We start from the raw sequence: 8,835 nt of genomic DNA, 5'->3' as shown, positions 1-8,835 counted from the left end.
GGGATGGGAGGGACCGACCGGCAAGCCGGTTTATGTCCCTCCCACTCCGCCGCCTTCTTCTCAATCTATCGCCGCTTGAGCAGCGAAGCGACGACGCCGGACGCCGCCCCTTCTTCTTCTCATGGGGTCGGCGTCCGGATCGCCCTCCCTTTCTCTTTCCGCAACCTCCTTCCGCGAGATAACGTCCTCGCAGAAGGAGGCGACGGCGTTCCATTTTTCCTGGCTCTCCAATGTAGCTAGGACCACAGTATAGAGAGCCAGGTCCTCCCCTATCACATCGGTCAGGGCACGACGCTGCACCGCCCACGCCGGGCAATGTTCCAGCGTGTGCTGCGCCGTGTCCCTGACCTCCGTGCAATGGTGACATCTCGTCGTTGCCTCGCGTCCCGCCTTTTCGTGCAGGTACTCACCAAAGCAGCCGTGCCCGGTGAGCACCTGCACTACTCGGTAGGTGAGTCCGAAGGGTCTCTCCAGCCATTGGTCCAGAATCGGACGGATGGCCCCAACAGCTCGCAGCCCCGCTCGTGGAAGGAGAAGCTTCTCCTTCCATCTGTCGACCGCGCGCTGCCGGGCCCTCGCCCTCTCCACTTCCGCCGCTCTTTGTGTCAGGGCCAGTCCCCGCTCGCGGAGGTCCCTCTTCTGATTGTACAGTTCTTTGTACACCTCCGCTAGCAGAGACCATGGTATCGACCCTGACACCACACACGCTGCTTCTACGGGGACGGTGCGATAGGCTCGGACAAGCCTGACAGCCAGCTGCCGCTGCAATTCATGCAGCGACTTTACGCTGGCGACCGTCAGGCTGCCCGACCACACCGGAGCCCCGTAGAGCGCAATGGACCCGACCACCCCCATGTAGAGGCGGCGGGTCCTCTCCTTGGGCCCCCCGATGTTGGGCAGCAGTCGGCCAATACTGTTGACCGCCGCCCTAATTCGAGGGGCCAAGCGACGAAAGTGATCCTTCCAGTCCCAACGGCTGTCAAGTGTTAGTCCCAGATATTTCATCTGGGGCTTTACTTCCATTCGGACCCCTTCTACCGAGATATGGGACCAGGGCGGCCCCCCCCTTCGTGCCCCGGAGAAGAACATGATCTCTGTTTTTTGGAGGGCCACCCTTAGTCCCAATGCGCGAATCCGGCGAACGACGAGAGTCACCCCCGCGCGCGATCTGCGCGCGGCTTCGTCCCAATTTTCCCCACGGGCCAGCACCAGCGTGTCATCGGCATAACACACCAGGTGCAGGCCCGCGAGGAGGGCGCCCCGCAGCACCCAGTTGTATCCAAGGTTCCACAGGATTGGTCCAAGGACCGAACCCTGCGGAACCCCACAGTATACTTCCCTTGTGTGCAGCTGTTTGTACCGTCCCCTGTATGTGATGCACCTATCACTAAGATAGTTCCCGATCACCTCCTGAATATAAAGAGGCACCTCGTGATAGCGAAGCGCCTCTCGTATATATCTCCAGGGCAACGTGTTGAAGGCGTTCGATATATCAAGGCTCGTCGCCAACAACACGTCGCCCCGGCGGACCGCCTCATCCGAGAAGGCCTTCACGCGCAGCACCGCATCTATCGTAGATCGACCTTCTCGGAATCCGTACTGGCAGTCCGCCAGATCGGGCCCTACCCGTGACAGGTGCAGTCTGAGGCGGGCCGCAATAATACGCTCAAAGAGCTTGCCCGCCTCGTCCAACAAACAGATGGGACGGTACGCCGCGGGAGAGTCCGCGGGGCGCCCCTCTTTTCTCAGCAGAACGAGTCCCGCCTCCTTCCATATGCGGGGGAAACGTCCCATTTTGAGGCAGTTGTCAAACAACTGCCTCATCCGGCCACCGAGAATGCTCAACGCGATAGCCCAGGCCTTTCCTGGGATCCCATCAGGCCCCGGGACGGTATTTTTTGCCCGAAGCCTGCGGATTACCCGGGTGAGCTCCTCCCCCGTTATTTGCAAGTCCTCGGTCCAGTTAGTTTGGACCTCAGGACCTGCTGGTCCTTCCCTACCCTCCTCTCCTCTGTCACAGGGGAAGAGAGTGGAGACGACCTCCTCCAAGAATCGAGGGTGGAGACCCTCCGTGATCGGCGGACCCCCTGATCGCAGTTTCTTTCTGACGATCAGATAAGGGCGCCCCCACGGGTCCCTATCAAGGGTCTGCAGGAGCTCGTCCCATGCCTGAGCTTTCGCCTCCTTGATGGCTCGCTGGAGGGATTTCTTTGCAGTTTGATATCCCTCCAACAGCTCGGCCGCCTCTGCTTCTTCATGGCGCCTGCGACGACAACGGGTGTACCTGCGCCTTGTCCGGATACATATGGCTCGGAGCCTCGCTATATCCGCGGACCACCAGTACACTCTCCTCCTTTTATTGTCGGCCTGGCACCGCGGCATGGCCGTATCGCATATATCGGTCATGGCCGCTCGAAACCAGGCCGCCTCTTCATCCACGTCACAGGCACCAGGCGCGGGAGTTTCCTCCATCGCCTTTGCAATAGCGGCCACCCTCAAGGCGTCCCTGTCGAGATGCTTGAGCGCCCATCGGGGGGGCAGTGGTCTACCCCCGCCTGGAGAGCGCGGCTGACTGCCCAAGGAGGGGTCCGAGACCTCCATCCGTATGTATCTGTGATCAGAGAGGGTCTCAGACCCCCCCATCACACGCCAGCCGGTCACCATGCGCGCAGCTCTGGGAGATCCCCATGTCACATCGACAATTGATCCCCCGTTCTGCCGCACACAGGTGTGAGTCGATCCTTTGTTTAAAACTAAGAGATCGAGCTCCGCCCCCCATTCACCAAGGACATCGCCCCTTGCATTGGTCACGGGAGAACCCCACTCGCCAGATTTGGCATTGAGGTCCCCCATGACCAATACCAGGCCGGGCAGGAAACGGTTAATCTTCGCCCCCACCCGTCCCAGATATGCCTCGAATTGGGCAAGGTCCCTGTTTGGCGAGAAGTAGACCCCCACCACGACGATCTCCCCCCATTTTGCGATCACATATCCCTCACCGCTCCCCTCAATGGAGAGCGGGAGGGAATTTGACCGCCTGTCCCCAATAATGGCGACGGAGCCCACTGTGTCCCCTAACCAATTTGTTCCTGGGAGGACCTGATATGGCTCCGCCACCACCGCCAAGTCAATATTCCACTCCGCCATGTGCTGCAATAATAGGTCCTGCGCCCTGGCGGAGTGATTAATATTTGTTTGGAGAAGGCGGCTATTGTGCAACATTATGTTTGCACAGCCGCCTCCTCCTGGCAATTCTCCCTAGGGGCCACTTGGGCCGCATCCTTGGGGGGTGGGGGTGTTGTCTCTCCTTCTTTCTCCTTCCCCTTCCCCTTCTCTTTGCTTAACTCTTTTGAGTTTTTGACCCCCCCTTTCTTTCCGGCACGGGAGTAGGAGCATCCCCCTCCCCCGTACCGGTGATCAGCCTTGCGCCCATTGTCACGGCAGAACGGGCAGCAAGGCCGGTCTGTGCAGCCGGCAGCTGTATGGCCGGGCTTTCCGCAGCGGTAACATAGTCCGCTGCGGTCCACCTCGGACGTACACGTGGCCCTGGTGTGGCCCGCTCCCATGCATCTGTAACATTGCAGTGGGCGAGCCGCCAGGGCTTCTACTCTTGCCGTGATCCATCCTATTTGTATTGGACCCGAGCGCAGGATCTTGCTGGCTGCAAGAGCCGGGCATTGCACCCAACAACTCCCCAGACCGCCCCTAGGGGATCTGGTGATTTTACCCACCTTGATGTTCCCCTCAGGACAGCCCCCAGTTGAGGCTAAGGCCTCGACTATTCCCTCTGAGGATGCCGAGTCGTCTAGGCCAAAAACCCTGAGCTCGGCCATCTTTACGGGTACGGAGACCCTCACTCCTTTCGGCTCCAGAGCCGCCCTGAGGGTCTCCGCAAGTTTCTGCGCTTTGTCTGCGCTCCCCTCTCCTACTACTTCGTAGAGGATGCCGCCAGTAGCAGCCCTTCTCGGCTTGAGAGTGGGAATCCCGAAGTCCTTGAGACGGACATCTTTTTGGACCCCCGCTACAAGCTCCCCGAGTTGCCTATTAACAGGTTGCCCGGCGGAATCCGTCACCTCCATAGCGTCCCCCCCCTGAACGGCCATACTAATCAGTATAGCCGCTCTCTTGGGGGGGTGGACTTTGGTTTTCTTCTTCGCCTGAGGCTGAGTGGTATCCCCAACCTTCAGGCGCACTGCTTCCTCTTTATTAGGAGTCCCCTTCTTCTTCTCGGCGTTGCCCCCTTTAGGCAAACTTCCTTTTGGGGGCTGCGCCTTTTCTACGGAAGGCTTATTGGCCTTCCTTTTGCTCCTCCTTGATTCCACTTTGGTGAAGCCGCCCTTTTCCCCAGCTATCTCAGTCTGCTGCGGTGTGTCGGACTTCCCTAGTGGAGCTGCTGGGGCTTTGGAAGGCTGCGCTGTCGCAGCTCCTTTAACTTTTTTCCGCCCCTCTCGGGATGTGGAAGCTTTAGAGGGGGGATTAGCCCTCTCGAGCATCTCCTCCCGGACCCTCCCCCCGGACTTCAACGCTGCTGCGTATGATGTCGAGGGAGCGGCCCCAGGCGGTTCCCTCTTTTTAGAGAAAGAATTCCCGAGCTCGGGGCGGAAGTCTTTATCCGCCGGGAGCCTCTCCTCGACCACCGCCAAACGGGCTGAGACCATCTCCATAATCCGTTTAGAGATGTTGGCCTCCATGGCGATGAAATTGGGATTTCCCCCCAGGGTGGTGGTGGGGGGCTTACTATCTCCCTCCCCTATCCTCATAGCAGGCCCTTCTCCCTTTCGGGAAGACTGGGTGGAGATTTCCATGGGGGAGGGGGTACAGGCAAGGAAAGCCTCCCTTCGTTGAAGGGAAGCGATTTCTCCCCTCAGTACCTGGACCTCCCCTAAGATTCTTTCCGTATTTTGCCTCGTTAAGGCTAGTTCCTCCTTAAGCCTGTTATTTTCTTCTAACAGCCTCCTAGACTCGCCGCTTTGTGTCCGGCGGCATAATTCCATCACTGCCGAGGTAAAAACCTCGGCAGTTTCCCTGAGAGTTTTACGAGAGGTACCCTTGTAGCCTTTCGTAAAAGTGGATATTTTTTTAATCGCCCCCACACTCTTCATTGTCTCTGCAACGATCTCTGTGGCAGTGAGATCCCTGAGCCCGCGTTGGTCCTCCATCCTCTCCTCAGAGGGGCATCCCAGAAGGACCTGCATGGAGCGGGTGCTACACCCCTCCAGCCAATTTTCTCTAAGCTCTCTATCCGCTTGGAGGTATGTATCTTCTTCCTCCTCCCTCTTCATTTGGCGGCGAACTGCTTGCACGCCGGTTTTCAGCCCTGTGCTATAAGGCATTCCCTTCCTTATTTTTTGGACGTCATCGGGAGTAGTCCCCATGATGTCCATTTCCTCCCGCTCCGAACCAGAGTTGAGGGAGGACCTATCTCTACTCCGGTTCTCCTCCGCATCCCCCTCATCGTCTCTATTTAACGCCGCAGACAAAGGGGTCAAGGATGTCCCTAACGTCCTCGTCTTTGAATAGCCTTCAGTCCTTACGTTCTTCCGGCGTTTGTCCCTCATGAGTCTCTCCCGCTTTTTATAGTCTGTTGGAGGGACAAACGTTCCCCCAACAGCCTCCTCTGTTCCCATTTGCACGCGGTCCAGAACCACTCTGGGAGAGGCATCCCCTATAAGACTCCTGACCCGTTCCTGAGTCAAGGCCCCCTCAGTTGTAGTGGAGACAGGGGTGTTGGGAGCCGAGCTTGCTCCGCTCCTCGTCGCCCTCCTGTTCTCTCCTTCTTCTCCGTTCTCCCCCGCTGTAAACGAGGGGTTACCACCCGTATTTATTTTTTTTGTTGTAATTAGATCCGTCATTTTTTGTTAATCCCATTACCCCCAGCGGCTCGGTGGACCGGCGTATCTCCCACCGACCGACGAAGTGCCCGAAACGTGACCGGCACACTCCGCCGGCCGGGCCCGGTGGACTCACCGGGAGCCCACCTATGCCGAAACCAGAGGGGATAAAGACCCCCCCTGGCCCGGCTCCAGCCCCTTACTCCCCCGTGTGAAGCTGTGACACCGCACACGGGTTTTTCAGGGGTCCCGCGCCTCCGACAGCGCGGGCACCGCTGGGGGTGGCGCCACCCAGGGGGCCCCACGGACGGTTGGGGTGAGGACGCCGCTCCCCGTCCACACCTTGCCCGCCGTGGCGACCAGCACGTCCCCCCGCCGGGAATCACGTCCAGCGGAAGGGACTACGCCTCTCCTGACCGGCCGGTTCGGAAGGGGAAACGGTCCCGACCGGCCAGGAGTACCTGCTCTCGCCGCCGAGCCCTGCCTCGGAATAAGTCCGAGCGGCCTCGGCGGCAGGTCCGCGTGGCACCCTCCGGGCTATGCCCCTTGGGTAAACCCTCCGGGCAAAGCCCCTCGGGTAACCACGCGTGACCTCCACGCCGCGCCCGGCCCGAGCTCGGAATACGTCCGAGTGGCCCGGGCGCGGCTACCCCTCAGGGACGCTGGGACGGAGACCCAGGCTGCCCAGCCTGGGGACTCCCAACCAGCACCCTGAAGTACTTCCCGTCGCCGGGCCCCGCCTCGGAATACGTCCGAGCGGCCCCGGCGACTGACCACCGTGACTCCCTCCGGGCGATGCCCCTCGGGTAGTCACGGTCGGTCCCCACCCCCGCGGCCCACACCGCACGAGATCCCCACCCCCGCAAACCCGGGGGGAAGCCCCCGGAAGAAACCCCGAAAACCCCCCCCCAGAGCACGGAGGAGGGAACCCCAGCGGCACAAGCCGCAAAAGCATGGAGGGAGGACAGCGCCAAAGGCGCCGTGCAATGTCCATCCCCTAACGGTGCCATACCACCGGGCGTTTGTATTCAAGGTCGCCATCCTCTACCACATACGAGCCGAAGCTCTATAGGGGAAGTGGGCCCCCTCCTCCCACAGGGAGGGCTCCCCAAGACTGGGGAAACTCCCCAGACTCGGGGAGTTGATGTACCCGACGTTACTCGGGTACGGGATGCTGTTAGCACCCCTTGCAAGACTATCCTCTTGCAAGGGGTGAGCTCTCTCGCCACGGCAAGGCCGCATCCCACGAGAGAGTGCCACCCAGGAGGGTGCGATAGATTTCGGGTCCCCGCAGAGACCGTCCACCCCAAAATGTCCCTCTGCCCGGACATACCTCTCGTTTGGGGGAGGAGCCTGTACACCTGCTAGACAGACACCCCCCCCCGATCGCGTGTCACTCGCCGAATGTTTATAGTGGACCGAGTGATCCCCACTAGACAGACGTCTGTATTGGCAGGGAGTCGCCTCTCCTGCGAAACCCCTCTTGGCACCTAGCCTCTGACAGAAGAGGGGAGGTGGGCCGCTCCAAGTGTCATATGGGGTGAGGGGGCTCACCAGGGACCCACCCCGACACAAGGAACAACCGAAATCGCAGGAGCACGTGCCCGTCCACCGGTCAGACCATGCCATTTAACCAGGATGTTTCCATTTCGAATACATCCCAGCACCGGCCGCCTTCGCGTTTTTATACGAGGGGAAAGGCGGACCCCTGTTTGTATGATGCATTGCCCTCTGAGTAAAGACCCAGAGAACCATCATCATCTCTACCCGTGTCCCCGCCTCCGAGTTTTTATACGAGGGGGAGGCGGACCCCTGTTGCTGGCGATGTCAGGCTCCGGGATCCCCCTTCACTTGACATCACCGCGCCCCGGTGGGCATCCGTGTCTCGACATAAGTGACTCGATGTAAGTGTGCTTCCGTATTTCCGGAGGGTGAAGCACAACCCTCATCACCCACTCTACTTGGGTCTCTTTCGAGCCCCATGCGGAGCGGGTAACGCGTGCAGACCTCAGGCGATCCGCGAATCCCAGCCAACAGATCACCCCGGCACGGCCAAAGCCCACCGGTACATCACCGTCAGCCAGGACGCGCAGTGAGGCCGCTCCTGCCCGAGCATCTCCGACCCCGGAGGCGCAACCTACTAGCGGAGAGGATGGCTGTTCCCAGTAGGCTCGTCGAGGCGTGCCTCGCCTCCCACCAAGCCGCCACCTCTCCGTGAGCACCCCGCAAGCAAGGCACCCGAGCCGGTTCTCCCTCAGATTCGGAAACAAGCCAAGCTATATTTCATTCCTCCTCAGGTCGGCCATCCCGAGGAACAAGCTTCCTCGAGATTGCGCCTAATGCGCCGCGATGACACCTTTGCGATCACCCGACATCCCCTGCCACGGCTTAAGGATAATTACCCCCAGCCTATCGACCGGGCATTCGCCCAGTTTTCGGCTGTGACCGCAGCATTCGAAGGGATATCAAGCAATCACGCCAGTGTCCAGAGACACATAGCGATATATGCGCTCTGCCCGAAGCCAGTGACCCGTTAGCCGCCGAGGGGGTACCTCGACGTTTCCAACTCTCACCACGTGGAGGAGGGTTTGGCACATGGACCGTCGTCCTTTGAGAGTCTAACCTAACCTAACCTAACCTAACCTAACCTAACCTAACCTAACCTAACCTAACCTAACCGAACATAACCGAACATAACCGAACATAACCGAACATAACCGAACATAACCGAACATAACCGAACATAACCGAACATAACCGAACATAACCGAACATAACCGAACATAACCGAACATAACCGAACATAACCGAACATAACCGAACATAACCGAACATGCCCGGAAAAGCCCGGAAAAGGCCGGAAAAGGCCCGGAAAAGGCCAAGAATGACCAGAACTTACTGAAAAAAAAAAAAAAAAAAAAAAAAAAAAAAAAAAAAAAAAAAAAAAAAAAAAAAAAAAAAAAAAAAAAAAAAATTTAAAGAAAAAAAAAAAAAAAAAATTCTT

This window comes from Prenolepis imparis, unplaced genomic scaffold, assembly GCF_030444845.1.
Source record: "Prenolepis imparis isolate NDT839.2.m4 unplaced genomic scaffold, iyPreImpa1.0 SCAF_6, whole genome shotgun sequence".
NCBI classification, from domain to species: domain Eukaryota; kingdom Metazoa; phylum Arthropoda; class Insecta; order Hymenoptera; family Formicidae; genus Prenolepis; species Prenolepis imparis.
Note: the sequence above shows the minus strand (reverse complement) of the source record.